The sequence below is a fragment of the Trichosurus vulpecula genome, chromosome 1, assembly GCF_011100635.1.
Source record: "Trichosurus vulpecula isolate mTriVul1 chromosome 1, mTriVul1.pri, whole genome shotgun sequence".
Lineage (NCBI taxonomy): Eukaryota > Metazoa > Chordata > Mammalia > Diprotodontia > Phalangeridae > Trichosurus > Trichosurus vulpecula.
Window position 1 is genome coordinate 416,554,226 of NC_050573.1, and position 16,766 is coordinate 416,570,991.

Below are 16,766 nucleotides of genomic sequence, written 5' to 3' on the forward strand. Positions count from 1 at the left end.
TTTTATCTTGCAGAATGATGATTTTTCTAGAGATCATAAAGTTTAGCCAGGTGGCAAATGATGAGGTGAATTCCATGGTTGAGGGAATGAGGGTTCCCTTCTCAAGCAGAGGTATGAAAAGGCATTAAAAAAAAGGTAAGAGTTTGGAGCTGAAGATAAATTTGACTTACCTGACCTCTGCTCTCTTTTTTCCCTCTAGGGCTGATTCTGGTCCTTGCATAGATCAAAGGACAATTCCTCCTTGGAATGCAAGTTTAGTTTTTGTCATATTGTTGGAATAATTAAAATATGGGAAAATATTGCAAACTCTTTGGGGAAAATAAAGTACACAAACTCTACCATAATCAAAAATGGTAATCATTTCTAGGTTTTATTTTTTAAATAAATTATTTCATGTTTTTAAAAGCTTTAAAAAAAGAAATGGTCCATTTTAGGCGACCTTTGCTCTAGACATCCTTCCTATGTTTTTTCAAAGAGCCTAAGGTTATAAAGGTTCTTCAAAGGTTATCAAAGGTTATCTAGTCCATCCTGCTACATTTTCATCGGCTGTCCCCAAACCTGAAACCTTCTCTCTCCTCATTTAAATCTTGTGGTTTTCCTGGCTTCCTTAAAGTTCCAGCTTCTATCTCATACAGGCTTTTCTTGGTCCTCCTTTGGTACCCCTCCATATGATTTTTGCTGTTGTTCAGTCTTTTCAGGTGTATCCAATTCTTCATGATCCCATCTGGGGTTTTCTCTGCCATTTCCTTCAGCTTATTTTACAGAAGAAGAAATTGAGGCAAGCAGGGTTAAGTGACTTGCCCAAGGTCATATAGCTAAGTAAGTATCTGAGGCCAGATTTGAATTTATGATGATGAGTCTTCCTGATTCCAAGCTCCATGCTGTATCTGCTGTATCATCTAGATGCCATTGCCAGGGACATTACCTCCAATTTGTTTGTATATCATTGTTTGCATGTTTTCTTCCCAACAGACTATGAGCTCCTTGAAAGCAGACTATTTGGACTGTTGTTTTGTTTTTGCCTTTGTGTGTATCCTCAGTGCTCAGCACAGTGCCTGGAACATAGTAGGTGCTTAATGAATGCTTCTTGACTTGACTTTCAATTTCTAAGAAACACATGTTGTTTCAATAATGTGGAAAGAAACCAAGCTTAGCAGGTCTTGGGATGATTTTCCAAAATTTCAACATATTTTTTACCAAACATCTTGTGGAACATTTTGAGGAAAACTGAAACTCGATGCTTTTTATAACATTACTTCCTGTCTCAGAAAATGAAAAAGAAAGAAAATAGTTTTGTTAACTCATTTATTTGCTAAATCCAGGATATTATCCATGGATCCCTCTACCAATTTTATAATCTTTCTATTTTTCCCCATTCTGTACAATTCTTGTGTATGTCTTTTTATAAAGCCTCCATAGAAGATTCATGAAATGCATTGGAGGTCTCACTTCCATCACCTGTTTTAGACTTCTTGGGATTACTCAACATAGTACTCAACGTTTCCCTATTACCTCTCATTCTTGACATATGATTGGTCTACTTCCTTTTCATGTTATCGATAATGCCTCTTACACTTAAGAAATTATAGATAACACAAGAAAGCCTACCTAGACCCACCATCCATATTCCCATGACTTTTTGAGTTATTTTATGATTTGAAGTCAAACTATCTCACTGAGAGGGAGTAAGAGATACACTTTTTCATAATGAACACTTTGAGATCTTTGAAATCATGGGGCAATTCATTGACAATCTACAGTGCTTCTGTGTGTGTGTGTGTGTGTGTGAGAGAGAGAGAGAGAGAGAGAGAGAGAGAGAGACAGACAGACACACACAGAAGAGAAGAGGAGAGGAGGAGAGGAGAGGAGAGGAGAGGGAGAGAGTAAAGAAAGAGGTGAGAAAGAGAGCAAAAGAGAATGGGGAAGGGAGAGAGAAAGGGGGAAGAGAAAGAAAGAAAAAGGAAGAAAGAGGGAGAAAGGAGGAAGGAAGGAAGGAAGGAAGGAAGGAAGGAAGGAAGGAAGGAAGGAAGGAAGGAAGGAAGGAAGAAAAAGAAATCAAGAAAGAGAGAAAAAGACAAGGAAGAGACAGGCAGGCAGACACATGCATACATGTATGCATTCACACCTTCATACATACATAGATACATAGAAAGAGGGAATGGGCTAACCATCCAGCTGCATGTCTTTTTTTTCTCCCTCAGACTTTTGATTTCTTCTCTTTAGGGAACTCTAATGTTGAAATTTGCTCCACCTAAAAATCATAGCTGTTAAGAATTCCCTGGGTCACTGAGAAATTAAGCAACTTGCTCATGGTCCCACAGCTGCTATGTATCAGAAGCAGGACTTGAATTCAAATCTGCCGAATCCAAGGCTGTCCCTCCAGCTCCTTCTGTTTCTCTATAAGTCAGTCAATAAATCTTTATTTAGTTCCAAACAGTACACTAACCTCTGAGGATACAAAGAAAAGCAAAAAGCAGTTCTCCCCTCAAGGAGTATACAATTTAATAGGGAAGGCCACATAGAAATGACTACACCCACATAAAATTTATGCAGAGTAGATGGAAGGTCATCTAACTGGGGAAGACAAAAGCAGCTGAGGAGAAAAGGCCAAGCCTTTGCAGAAGTTGAGCTAAGTCTTGAATGAAGCCAGGGAAACTAAGGGGTGAAGGTAAAGGAGAACAGTCCAGGCATGAGAAGGCATACTGGTGAAAGAGAGACTGCAAGTAGAACAGTGTGTCCAGATTGCAGAGAATCATGAATTCAAAAAAATTCACAAGGTGCCTACTATGTATAGGGATCCAGAAGACATGAAACCGAGATATTCCCTGTTCTCAAAGAGCTTACCTTCTACTGGCTTCTATGGTTTCTTTCAGCTTTGAGATTTGGGATTCTGAAATTCTTAAAATTCCTGGTTTGTTATTTAAACTACCATCTTCCCTTCGATGAATGATCAATATCATTCACCAAAACAGTTCTATTCCAGTCCCTTTGCCCTGGCCCCACGGGATTAGGGATATGAAGTAGTTACCAGGAGCATACAGTTTTTACAAAGGTTCAATTTTCACAATGATTCATTGTAAAAAATAAATAAATAAATAAATAAAATAAATCCAAAGTGCCAAGTGACTCAAAGCAGCTGAAGCTTAGGGGAAGGAGTAAAAAAAGAAACTGGTGACACTGATGAGACCATCTAGACTTCTCTGGGGATGCAACATGGTATTGTGAAAAGAGTCAGAAAACTGGGTTCAAATCCCAGCTCTTCCACTTAATTCTGTGGCCTGTATAGGCTCCCTTTCTCCTTCCCTTCCCCTTTCTCTTTTGCTCTCTTTTTCCCCTCTTACTTTACTCTCTTCCTCCCCTCCTCTCTCCCCTCCGCTCCCTCTTCCCCTCCTGTCCTCCCCTCCCCTTCCCTCTTCCCCTCCTGTCCTTCCCTCCCCTTCCCGCCTCTCCCCTTCCCTGCCCTGTGCTTCTTTTCCCTTCTCACCCGGCCTCAGTTTTCTCATATGTAAAATGAAGGAAATTTTCTAAATGACCTCTAAGATCCTTTCCATCTCTAAATCCATGCAACTATGATCCACCCATCTAACAATCTAGGAAATACTGCTTTGTATGCAACTGAATTTTTAAAAACAATGTATAGCATTTGAAAATTTCTACTTTTCACCACAGGAGGTTAGTGAACTGAGTGTCCTTTTGAATTTTTCTTTTGTTTCCTAGGTTGGTCCTCTGTGAAGGATTTATGGGAGGACATTAAAGAGACTTGTATAAGAGTTGATGTAGGAGTTGATTTGCATCATTAAAAGGAGTACTTACATGAATGAATGAATTTAAAAACCATTTATTAATAATTTGTGTGCTGATGAACTCTGAGTACAAAATGAAGTATATTTTTCACTTTTTTGCTTTTTTTGCAACATGGCTAATAGAGAAATATGTTTTACATGACTTTTCGTGTATAATGGATATCATATTATTTGCCTTCTTAATGAGAGAGAGGGCTGGAGGGAAGGAGAAGATTTGGAACTTAATTTTTTAATCTTCTTTAAAGTTAATTAATTTTTTTCAGTTTACAACACTCAGTTCCACAAGTTTTTGAGTTCCAAATTTTCTCCCCCCCTCCCCCTCTATCCCTCCCAAGAAAGCATGTGATCTGAAATAGGTCCTACAAATACCTTCACATTAAACTTATTTTCCCAATAATCAAGTTGTAAATAAGAATTATAACTAATGAAATGAACCATGAGAAGGATGAAACAAAACCAAGAATAAAATAAAATTAAATTGAAAAAAAAAAGAGAGAGCAAATAGTTTGCTTCAATCTGCGATGTGGAAAGCATTTTCCATCATGAGCCTTTTGGAGCTGTCTTAGAACCTTGCATTGTTGAGAAGAGCCAAATCCATCAAAGTTAGTCATCACAGAAGCAATGTGTCTATGGTTGTATACAATGTTCTCCTGGTTCTGCTCCTTTCACTCATCATCAGATCGTATAAGTTTCTCCAGGTTCTTATGAAGTCCATCTGCTCCTCATTAACAATAATATGCCATTACATTCATAAACCGCAATTTGTTTAGCCATTCCCCAAGTGATGGGCATTCTCTTGATTTCCAATTCTTTGCTATCACAAAAAAAAGCTGCTATAAATCTTTTCGTACATATGGGGTTTTTCCCCCTTGTATGATCTCTTTGGGATATAGCCCTAGAAGTGGTATTGCTGGGTCAAAGGGTCTGCACATTTTTATAGCTCTTTGGGCATAGTTCCAAATAGCTCTCCAGGATGGTTGGATCAGTTCACAACTCCACCAACAATGCAGTAGCGACCTTCTCCAGAATTTATCATTTTCTTGTTTTGACATGTTAGCCAATCTGACAGGAGAGATGTGGTACCCAAGAATTGTTTTGATTTGCATTTCTTTAATCAATAGAGATTTTGAGCATTTTTTCATATGACTATAGATATCTTTAATTTCTTTCTCTGAAAATTGCCTGTGTATATCCTTTGATCATTTATCCATCAGGGAATGACTTGTATTCTTATAAATCATTTTTTTAAAAAAGGAAGTTTTTTTAAAAAGAACTTTAATGTGCCAGGAACTATGCTAAATGTTTGGGGTACAAACCAAAAAAGGAGACAGTCCTTGCTCTCAAGGTGCTGACACTAGAATTGGGGGATTGGTGGAGGGAGGGGGGGAAGAGATAATGCAAAAGAAATTTTAACTGAAGGACAAATGAAAAAGTCCAGAATTTCTAAGGATGAGTAAGTGGGTCAGATGGCAGGGTTCAGGAGTTCTTAGGTTATATCAGCAGACAATAAATAATCAATAACATTTAGTAAGCACCTATTATATGTCAGGCACTGGGCTAAGGTATATAAAGAGAGGCACAAACAGTTCCTGCCCTCAAGGAGCTTACAATCTAATGGTGAAGACAACATGCAAACAAATATATGCAAAGCAAGCTATATACAAGATAAGTAGGAAAGGACTTAAATTAAGAGAGGTTAGGTAAGGCTTCTGGTAGAAAAAGGGATTTTAGTTCTGACATAAAGGAAGCCAGGGAGGTCAGCAGTCAGAGCAGAGCAGGGAGAGTGTTCCAAGCAAGGAGAACAGCCAGAGAAAACGCCCAGAGCCCAGAGATCAGATGACAGTGCTGGGAGTCTGGATGGCACAGACACAGGGAAGACAATGAGGTCTAGAAAACCATAGAAGGCAAAGGCAGAGCAAATAACACAGCCCGGAGGGCCTCATCTCTCCAGAAGTAATTCTGTGAGATTACAGAGTCACTGAAATATTGCATTATTGATCTTCTTAGAAATCATGTTGTAAAGCAAATCAATATAAAATGAATCTTTTTAAATACTAGCTTAATTCACAGTCATAAAAGCTTAGAGTTGGGAAGGAGGTCAGAGACTACTGTTCCATGAACACATTATACCTGAATAAGCATCCCTCCTATAACATACTCATCAAGAAGTAGCTATCTGACCATTGCTTTAGGACCTCTAATGAGGACAAAACTGTTGCTTCCCATGGCAGCCCATTTCCCTTGTAGGTGCAATCAAGAATTCATCATTAAATAAATCATAGATTTCTCCAAAAGCAAAGATAAAATAATTAAGAATCTCTACAATAATTTAAAACCATAAAGAGCATACATCTAAGCCCTTTAAAATGGTCACGAATGCAGTGCATATGTTAGGTAGAAGCCAACTTAGACTAAGTAGAAAGAGCAGAGGGCTTGAAATGAGAAGATCTGGGGAGAAATCCCAGCATAGCCTCTTGTTACATGCAAGACTATGGGCAAATTGCTTCTCACCTCTGAGCCTCATTCTTACCTTCTATAAAATGCAGATATTTGTACTACCTACCTCACTGGATTGTAAAGAAAATGGCTTAAAAAATGTCAAGTCCTACATAAATCTGAGCTGTCATATAAAGTGTGCCAATAAGCTCCAAAATGCACATGCATATTTACTGTAACATGTTTGCAAGTCCTTAGCTGCCATGTGCCTCAGTTTCCTCATCTGTAAAATGAGAAGGTTGGACTTGGTAGCCTTTAATTTGCCTTCCAGCTCTAAATCTATGATCCTATTTATATCAACATTAATTAACAATAATTTTATTTTCCTTGTTAGAATTTAGAAGCACTTTGAGTAAGGAGGAGGATAATTTGGATGGCCCTGGTCTCTTTTGTAAAAGCTGTCCAAGGATGTTTGAACAGATGCTATTTTTCTCTTGAAAATTTCCATGTAGCAAATTGAGTCAATCAAAATTATTCCGCTGACATTAGAACTGCTTCAAAGTGCTGTAGCATTTATTCATTAAATGTTTGTTGTTGATGATGGCATTTCTCCCACTGAAAATCTTTCTTAAAAGAGAAGTCTGATCCAACATTTATCACCTTCAAATGTGGTGTACTGGAAAGAACACTGGATTTGCAGTCAGAGGACCTAGATTCAAATTTCACTTCTGCTACTTGAGTGAACCTCCAGTTCCATTTCCTCATCTGTAAAATGAGAAGGCTGGACAAGACAATCCTAAAGGACCCAACTCTAAACATTATGAAACTTTAGGTGCACATTTGTGTCCCTGTTCTATGCCTTGTTTGATATTATTACTCAGTGGATTATTGAACAGTCTCTGTAGTATATTTGTCTTGTATAATTTTAATATGATAAATAGAAGTACGTACAGAGTAATTTTACACACATACATGTGTGTGTGTGTGTATATATATATATATATATATATATATATATATATACACCTATTTGTGTCTAATGGTAGCCATTTCTAGAGTAGGGGAGAGGGAGGGAAGAAAAAAAGAAATTTACATGATAACTGTGTTATATATCTAAAGGAATAGTAAATTGTATATAATAGATTTGCAGTTTCATGAGCAATCATCTTTTTAATTATATTACACTATGGAAATGTTTGTTTTATTCCATAAATTTAAAATAAAATAACTAGATTTGGAAAAATGTACATGAGAGGCACCTGAATATTTTAAGTGGCACAGTGGATAGAGAGCTGGCCTTGTGTGGCCAGAGTGGCCTTTGTTTTCTTTGAGTGACTCAGTTTATCTCATTGAGCCTTGATGGGTGCTGGGTCTGTGGCTTCTCTTCCGGGGCAGGAAGCCCAGAGACCCATGCCTGGTAGCAGAGAACTTCCTGTGTGATGATTCATGGGGCTGGCTGAGGGGAGGTGTTGACTCCAGAGCCATGCCCTATTGGGTGTTAACCTAGTCTACGCCAGGGGGAAGGGCCAACTCAAGAACCAATCAGCCCTGGTCATTCAGGCGGCGCTTGATGATGTCAAAAACTCTATAAGAGGGGAGAAGACCGCTTGAAGATTTCTCTTTCCTTTTCCGGTTGGCGAGGGAGTAGTGGTGAGCGTGACTCTGGGCCAGCCCTTGCTCTCGGGCCGAGCCCAGATGTCGGTAACTATGAATTGTATTGGGTCTGTCTGTTGATATTTGTCTGTATGCTCCCCTGAACTAACTGAATGCTGAATTAAAGAAAGCTGGTCAACCCCTTCACCGTGCTTTCCTTGTGTAAGCAGATAAAAAGAACCTGTGCTTTCCCAGCGTGCCGGCAGCCTCCTGGGTGCATCTTACGCCCCCACAGAAGCTGCTAGCCAGATTGTTAAAACACCTTGAAGTCAGGAAGATCTGGTTTCAAGACTCACTTCTGACACAAGCTGGCTATGTGATCCTGTGTCACTTCTCAGTACTTTAGGCAACTCCTTAACACTATCAGTTGTAGAAAAAGTGCTGACTTGCTTTGGTAGAGAGAAATTTCCTCACCCAGAAATTCCCTGTACCAATGAAATCTAGGGAGAGTCCCTATCCTATGGGAGGCAAATGCCTTTTTTTAGGTCAAATGATTTTTAAGATCAATAACAATAGACATAGCAGAATCCTATATTTGCTGCATTTCTTAGTTAGTTATGTGATTATAAATGATGTTTTGCAGAACTTTTTAAGCAAAAAAGCTTCTAGTGATCTCTTTTCATCAAATATACCTCAATATAGTTATGTATGTATGTACATATGTATGTATGTATATATTAATGTATAATTATATATATATATACCATTTTGGTAAAGATTTTGCAGAGATATAAAAACAGGCATGAGCTAATATTTTCTGATTTCTTCTTGCCCGCCTTGTGGGGATAAATATCATCCATGGTCTTTTCCATTCTTTTGGAATCTTCTCCAATTTGCCATATCTTGAGAATAGATCAGTGAGAACCATGGCATTTCCAGTAGGTCCAATTGTTCTTCTTAACATTACTCCCTTGAGTGTCATTGTGAGATATTTACATAGATCATTGGTACTGATATGGTGGTTCTATTACCATAATTACTGAAAATTAGTCATTAATTAAAAAAAAGACAGTGGAACTACTCTGTATTTCTTCTATTGTCCTCCCAATTTCTTCTACAAATGTTCTAGAAGTGCACAGTCTTCAGTAGGTCTTGTACCAATTTATTTGCTTGCTTATTTTCCACTTCTTTTCACTACTTTGAGAGCCCCCACCTCCAAAATGATATGCCTCACACCATTGTTGTCCTGTCTCTTTTCTTGGCAAGGAAAGCAAGTATTTGCTCACTGAGGTGGTTTCTAAGCAGATGGTAGTCAGAGTCAATATTTTTACTTTGTCCATTTCCCATTTTTCGAAGTCTACTGTCTGTTTAAATAGGTTATGTTAGAACTGCTCTCATTGTGAGCAGCGTCTTTTCCGCTTTATCTTTTCTTTTAATGTGAAAGACTTGGACCTTTGCTGTAACCAGTTAATGATTTAGTCACACAGAGAAAATTAAAATTGTGCTTTGTTCATAGCCAGTTACATACTGCCTATTGATATATGGTTAATTCAATGTTTAATATGAATGTCTCTAGACAAATAAATTGTTGGTTCCATTAATTTCTCAAACTAAAAACCTGCCATATTTTGAAATGTGTATGCATTTTGTTCTACCTCCAAGGTGGGGGGAGGGAAGGAGAGGGTAGATTTCAAGTTGGTTCACACACTTCATCTCACTCTTTTCTCATCTATCTCCTCTCCCACTCCCCACTGGCATCTGTGGCCCTTGTGAAATTATACATTCTTTCACATGCCTCATTTTCTTACATTGTCTGCCATTTCACAGCTGCTCAGATTTTTTTTTTCTTTCTCAGCTTTGCTTAGTGCCAAGGAGCTGTTTGTTCTAACACTTTAAAAACAAATGGCACTTTTTTCCAGGGACAAATATCTTCACTTCTGTCAAATAAAAAGTTGAGTAATAATGAAAACATTTTAAGCATGTAGGTGTTTTGAAAGAAAATAAGGAATCTACTATTTTTTAATGCAGTGCCTAGGGAGAGAATAAAACCATAGAATGAACATTGAATGTGCTTTTAAGAACATTTATTTGTCACTGGCTCTTTCAGTCACCATGATACTGATTTCTTGAGTTTATCAGCTTCACTCACTGGACTGTATATGAGAGAGACAGAGAGAGAGAGAGAGAGAGAGAGAGAGAGAGAGAGAGAGAGAGAGAGAGAGAGAGAGAGAGAGAGAGAGAAGGTGTTATATAGTAGATGGTAGATAGATACAAGATAGGTAGATAATAGAGAAATATGTAGTAAACAGATGGATAGATAGATGAAAATTGATGGATACATAAATCCTGCCCCAAATTTTATTCTGTATGACCTTTGGCAAGTCACTTAATCCCTCTGATGTTCATTGTCTCATCTATAAAATGATGCAAGTCAGAATAAATTGCCACTGAGGTCCCTTCTGGCTATAGAGCTATGATCCTTATTCAAAGCCATTAGTAACAATTTCATGCTAATTTAAATAGGATCAAAGTTCATTTTATAGCTAAAAACCCATCTTCTGGCACAAGAGTTAAAGAGGAGCTTAACTTGTTAGAAAAGAAAAAGGATTGATATTTTCACCAGCCTGACCACAGTGGGATCCTACTTGTCCTATGAAACCCACAGAAGCATTCTAAAGTAAATATCTTGGGTGCCTTATTATAGGTCCTTTAAATGTGAAGCATTGGATGATTTTTTAAAAAATTATTAACTCATTTATGTCATGTGTTTTTATATTGTCTTCGTTTCTGAACAAATCGTTTTCCTTTCCCTACTCAGCAAGCCATCTCTTTTAACAAAAAAAAAATTAAAGAGAGGGGGGGAAGAAAGCTGTTTAGCAAAATCTACATGTCAACCAAGTCTGATAGTATATTCCATCTTTGACATACTTAATTTACCATCTCTGCAAAGAAGGGAGAGGTGTGTATACTCTTATTTCTCTAAGGGCATGTTTGGTCATCATAAGTGCCCAGAATTAAATGTTGGTCTTTTCGTTCTTTCCATTAACGTTGTGTATATTGTTCTGCTGTTTCTACTTACTCACTCTGCAATAGTTCACAGAAGTCTTCTCGTGGTTCTCTGAATTCTTCTTATTAGTCATGTCATACAGCACAGTTATATTCCATTATATACATGTTTTTCTTCATTGTCCTATTAATGAGCAGCTACTTTGTTTCAAGCTTTTGCTACCACAAAAAAGTTCTGCTATAAATATTTGATGTATAAGTCTTTTCTTGTCTTTTACCTCCTTAGGATATATGCCTAGCAGTATAATACCTGAATCAAAGGATATGGGCATTTTAGTCACTTTCTTAGCATAATTCCAAATTGCTTTCCAGAGCAGATGGACCAATTGAGAGCTCCATCAAAGGTATATTAATGTACTTGTCTTTGTACAGTCCCTCAGACGTTGACTATTCCCATCTTTTGTCATGTACCTCTGCTAATTTGCTGAGTACTAAATGGCAATATTTTTTATTATAGTAACGATTTGAACATATTGTACAATAGTATGAAGACCCATCACCATTATTGTCTCAATTTCTTTCATCAGAGTCATGAATTCTTTACCACTAACATTTCTTTGCATTTCCAACCTTTCATTCTATGGATGATGGCCAAGTGGATGTGGTGAAAAGAGCTGAACAAATCCCAAGCCCTATCTCCACCCCCCCTCTTCAAAAACTATAGGAGTCTACTATTACCAATTTAAAAAGTCATTTTAAAATTACTATTAGTAGGTTTTTTAAAGTCCTGGATTTTCCATCATGTATGTTCATCAGAGTCCCTCCCAGCTTTCCCTTTAACTAGCATATCTGGGCTCCCATGAGACTCTATCTGATTGAATAGCCATAACATCAGGCATTTACATAGTACCTATCTCCTAAAGGAAATAGCTCAGAGAAAAAAAAATAATTCAAAAACACTTTTACATGTATTCTCTTATTTGTTCTTCTAATCCTATAAAGTGGAAGTTCAAATTTTACAAAGAGGTTAAAAAACAAGGGACCATAGAGTGTGAGCCATGTGTACCCAGGTGTGCTGGCACGCCCTGGGGTGAGTATTACTGTTTTCCCTTCTTATGGGGGTGCTTCCCCATGTACAATACAAAGAGAGTAAGTTACTTGTCCATGGAGACAGGACTGGACCTGCAGTCTTCTTACTCTTAGCCTACTATTCTTTTCGACAAACTACATTGACTTCAACAGGAAGTTTTATATCAATATGCCAATGTTCAAAAGTGTCTTCACTTCTGGAAAGACGTCAACAATGTACAAGGCACTGTGCTTGCCCCAGAATGCTAAGTAAATCCTTCACAACTTGATGCCAACCCATCTTCCTCATCTGATAGCAGATTTCTTCCCCTCTTACATTTTATGTTACAGCAAAATTGGCCTGTGGTTTTCCCTATGGAACATTCAATCTCCCATCTCTGTTGCTTTGCATAGCCTTCTTCTCCTTCTCCTTCTCCTTCACACCATTCCTCACTGAATCTTTCTCTTGCCTCTAACCATGGTTCATGATCCACTTCCTAAACCAGGCCCTTCCTGATTCCCTGGGTTGTTAGTCCTCTCTCACCCAATATTACTTTGAATTTACTCAGCATATATTTTACATATAGATATTTTTGTGCATGTTGTTTATTCCAAGTAGATTGGAAGTCCTCTGAAGACAGACATGGTTTGCTTTTTGTCTTTGTACCTCTAGCACCTAGTACACTGCCTGGTACATTATGGACACTAAATAAATGTTTGTTTAATTAGATTCATAGTAGAAGTTTTCTTGTTTTGGAGCAGCTCTACTAACTGAAACATTCTCCCTCTTTGGAGAAAAATAGTACTTGTGATGATAGGAATCTTTGCCATGATTACCTGATTTCTGCTCCTTTTTAATTCTTCCCTTGCTAATGAGGCTACAATATTCTTAGTCATTTTGGGGCCACCAGAACTGTAATTTCATTGGTTTAAGGAAAGCCTATGGGGAAACCTCTCCCCTCTTCCAAAGCAGATTTACATGAATATGGAATTTAGAATTTTGGTGTCTCATCTAGGACAATGAGTTTTTTTAATTCAATTTTTTGTAAATTTTAACTTATAGAATAAAACAAACATTTCTATAACATAGTACAATAAAAAGATGATTGCATATGAAATTGTAAATCTACTATGCACAACTTGCTAATCTTTTCAAATGTACAACAAAATTATCATGTAAATTTATTTCCTTTTTTTTCCCTCTGCCCTCCTCCCCCCTGTCCTAGAGATGTCTATCATTAGACACAAATCAGGATATATATTTAAAATGATTCTTTATATACTTTTATTTATCAGTTCTTTCTCTGGGTGCAGATAACGTCTTTCTTCATATGTCCTTTAGAGTTAATTGGGGTATTTATAATAGTCAAAATAGCTTATTCATTCTTAAAACAATATTGCTATTACTGTATACAATGTTCTCTTGGTTCTGCTCAATTTGCTCTTCGTTATTTTGTGTAAGTCTTTCCATGTTTCTCTAAGATCATCGAGCTCATCATTTCTTATAGCACAGTAGTATTCCGTCACAATCATACACTACAACACTTAAAGTGAGTTGTCCATTGTCACACAGCCAGGTCTTCCTGACTCTGAAGCCAGCTGTACATTCAATGCTTCCTCTTATCCTTAATTATAATCAGAAGCTATAACTTTAAGTTTCATTAACAGCTGATTGAATGGCTCTGAAATTGTGACTTGCTCTTAGTGGTAAGCTTTCCAAAGCAAGGTTACGGAAGAACTAAACTTTTTTTTCTCTTCATCATCTGTTCCAGAATCACAGAAATTGAGGATCAGAAAGGACCTCAGGGACTATGTAGTTTAACCCATACATTCAAGGAAGACCCCTCTATAACATAACTTACAAGTGACCTTGCACCATCTGTTTGAAGACCTCCAAGGAAAGAACTCACCCCCTCAGTAGGCCATCTATTCTACTTTGGGATAACCCTAAATGTTAAGAGGACAACTAGGTGGTGCCATAGTGCACAGAGCACCTGGCCTGGAGTTAGGAAGACCCATCTTCCTGAGCTCAAATATGGCCTCAGAAAATTACTAGCTGTGTGACCATGGACAAGTCACTTAACCCTGTTTGCCTTAGTTTCCTCATCTGTAAAATGAACTGGAGAAGGAAATGACAAAACACCCCAGTATCTCTGCCAAGAAAACTCCAAATGGGGTCACAGAGTCATGCACGACCTAAAAACAACCAAAAGAAAAAATGTGAAGAACTTTTGTCCTGACATCAAACCCAAATTGTTTTTTGTTTTTTTGGTTTTTTTGCCATTTTTGCTCATTGTTTCTAGTTCTGTCCCCTGGGACTAAGCTGGATGAATACTTCCTCCACACTAGAGTCCTTCAAATATATGAAAATATTATATCCTTCTCCCCACCATCACTGCCACCACACACACACACACACACAAACACAGACACACACACACACACACACACACACACACACACACAGAATGTCTTCTCTAGTTTAAACACACTCAGTTATTTCAACATATTTACGTGATGTGAATGACAACTTTGCTACATTGCAAAATGATTGTTCCAGTGAATGAGGCAAGTCTTTGGTATAAAGACTGAAAAGTAGAAAGCATTTAAGTCACAAAATCATATTAGAGCTGGAAAAGAGGTTGTGGAACATCTAGTTCCTGATCATATTTCAGTTTCCCAAGAGCCTACCATGTTGTTCTGCACATAGTCATTTAATAAATGTTTGATGAATTGAATTTTGTTGATAAAGAAACTGAGGGTCAGTGAGGCGAATAGATGTGCTTGATTCCAGATCCCACGGACAATAGGTAGGAGAAATGGGACTAATCTTGGAGACCTCCTGAATTAACATCCAGTACTCTTTCCACTTTGAGTTACTTTGAGCTCATAAGAGGCATGGCTGCTGCCTCCCTGGTCCCTGAACAGATTCTAAAATCAGAAAATGCAGAATTGAAATGTCTCAATCTGGTAACTTACCTGTGAAGGGCCCAGATGCCAGCCAAATCATACCCCATAGATGCCCCCAAACAATCTAGAGAACATAAATCTACCTCATATCCAAGCTCTTATTTGTCTCCTTTTTTCTTTCTACACAGAGAAACAAACAATATCCCTGGGAGTTGAAAAACCCTGGCCTTGATTCAGAACACAGAGACCTGGACTACTTGCAGTATCAGCACAAAAGCCCATCAAAAGCAGAAACATGGTCTTTTTGACTATACCTATCTGCCAAGAAATTTCCAACAACAGAGGCCCTAATTTCCAAGGTTCTTTCATAGCCAAAATGAGAAATAAACAAACACAAATGAATAATGCTGACGGGAATTATAAATTTTGCTTATCAATCAGGAAAGATCATGCAATCTTTTCTTCAACAATTCAGTTCAAGAAGCAAATGTAAAGCACCTACTCAGTGCTAGGCACTGTCCTAGGTGCTGAGAATGCAAGGATAAAAGCCAAAACCAAAAGAATTCCCCACCGTCAAGGAGCTCACAGTCTACTGAGGGAAGACAAGAGGAAAAGAATACAACATATACAATAATGAAACTCTCTCTACCAGTGGAGTTCAACAAATGTTCCACAGCATAACCTGAGGAGTGTCTGAGGCACCAAGAGGTGAAATGACTTGCCCAGGGTCACACAGCCAATCTGGCAGTGGCAGGTCTTGAACCCAGGGCTTTTTGACTCTTGGCCAGCTCCCTATGCATTAAGCAAAGTTGCTTTTAAATAAAAAGTAAGAAAATACTTTTAAGACATAATTGAAAAATATATGATTTTTCACAAATGTATATGATACCCCGTGTGCAGAGGCCATGCTAATTTCTTCTGTATGTTCCAATATTTTATATATATATATATATATGTAAAGGCTGCCTCCTTAACTTCGAGTTTACTGGCTAGATTTCTTTGTCAAAAACCAAGCCTTAAACCCAATTCACTCTGGAACTCATAGATTGGACAATAGGTCCCTGACCTCCTAGCACAGAGTGAATGTAAATAATAAATAGTAACAGTTTCTTTTTTGGCCAGGAACCCTGAGGGTCTTCCCCTCCCAGTTTGATTTTTTTTTTTTTGAATTTTGGTTAAAGAGACCATCCCTTGATTTAACTTCTTAAAGAGGCCTGTTCACTGAATGAGCATTACCTCACTCAAAGTGAGAACCTGAAAAGACCCTAGCCCAAAAGGGCCAGGGTCTCCCAATACATTCTGGGCCATCTCCAGTCATTCTGGTGAATATCAGGCCACTAGACCCAGATGGTTCTGGAGGAGAAAGTGAGGCTTGTAACCTTGCACAGCCCTCCCTCACACAAATCAAAGTCAACTGCAAGTCATGTCATCATTTCCCTGATATCATGGTCCTCTTCGAGAATGAAGGACAAACACAATATGTACTTAATTTTGACATGAAAGAAAAATGTTAGTTTGCAGGCCTGGCTCACCATGTAAGCGTAATAAATATAGTGTGAATTGATGGGAACCAAAAATGCTTAACTGCCCAGAAATGCCTGCCACAATGCCTATTATTCCCAGAATTTTAATTAATCCATTAGTTTCAGGCATTGTCTTCAGGAGGCCATTGTAAAAATATAAATCTATTTCCTAGGAAGGATCACACATTAACCCATTAACATATATTCCTTTTTCATATCAAGTAGTGGAAAGAGAGTCCCTAGAAGAATGGCACAAGAGACAATAATTCTGATGGGAGTGAGATCAGGGAAGCCCGGAAGCATAGAGCAGCACTAGGCTAAGGCAGCCTTGGAAAAGATGACGCACTGAGGGTGATGGCCAGCAGGAGTCAGGTTAAGAGACAAGTAGAAAGATGAAGGCAAAATTCACTTACTTTAAAATTAGGTC

At 38.0% G+C, this 16,766-nt stretch overlaps 1 pseudogene; it reads right to left on the reverse strand.

The window, feature by feature from the left end:
* Nucleotides 1-15,670: 15,670 nt before the first annotated feature.
* LOC118835065 lies at nt 15,671-15,771 on the reverse strand (annotated as a pseudogene).
* Between the last annotated feature and the right edge of the window lie 995 nt (nt 15,772-16,766).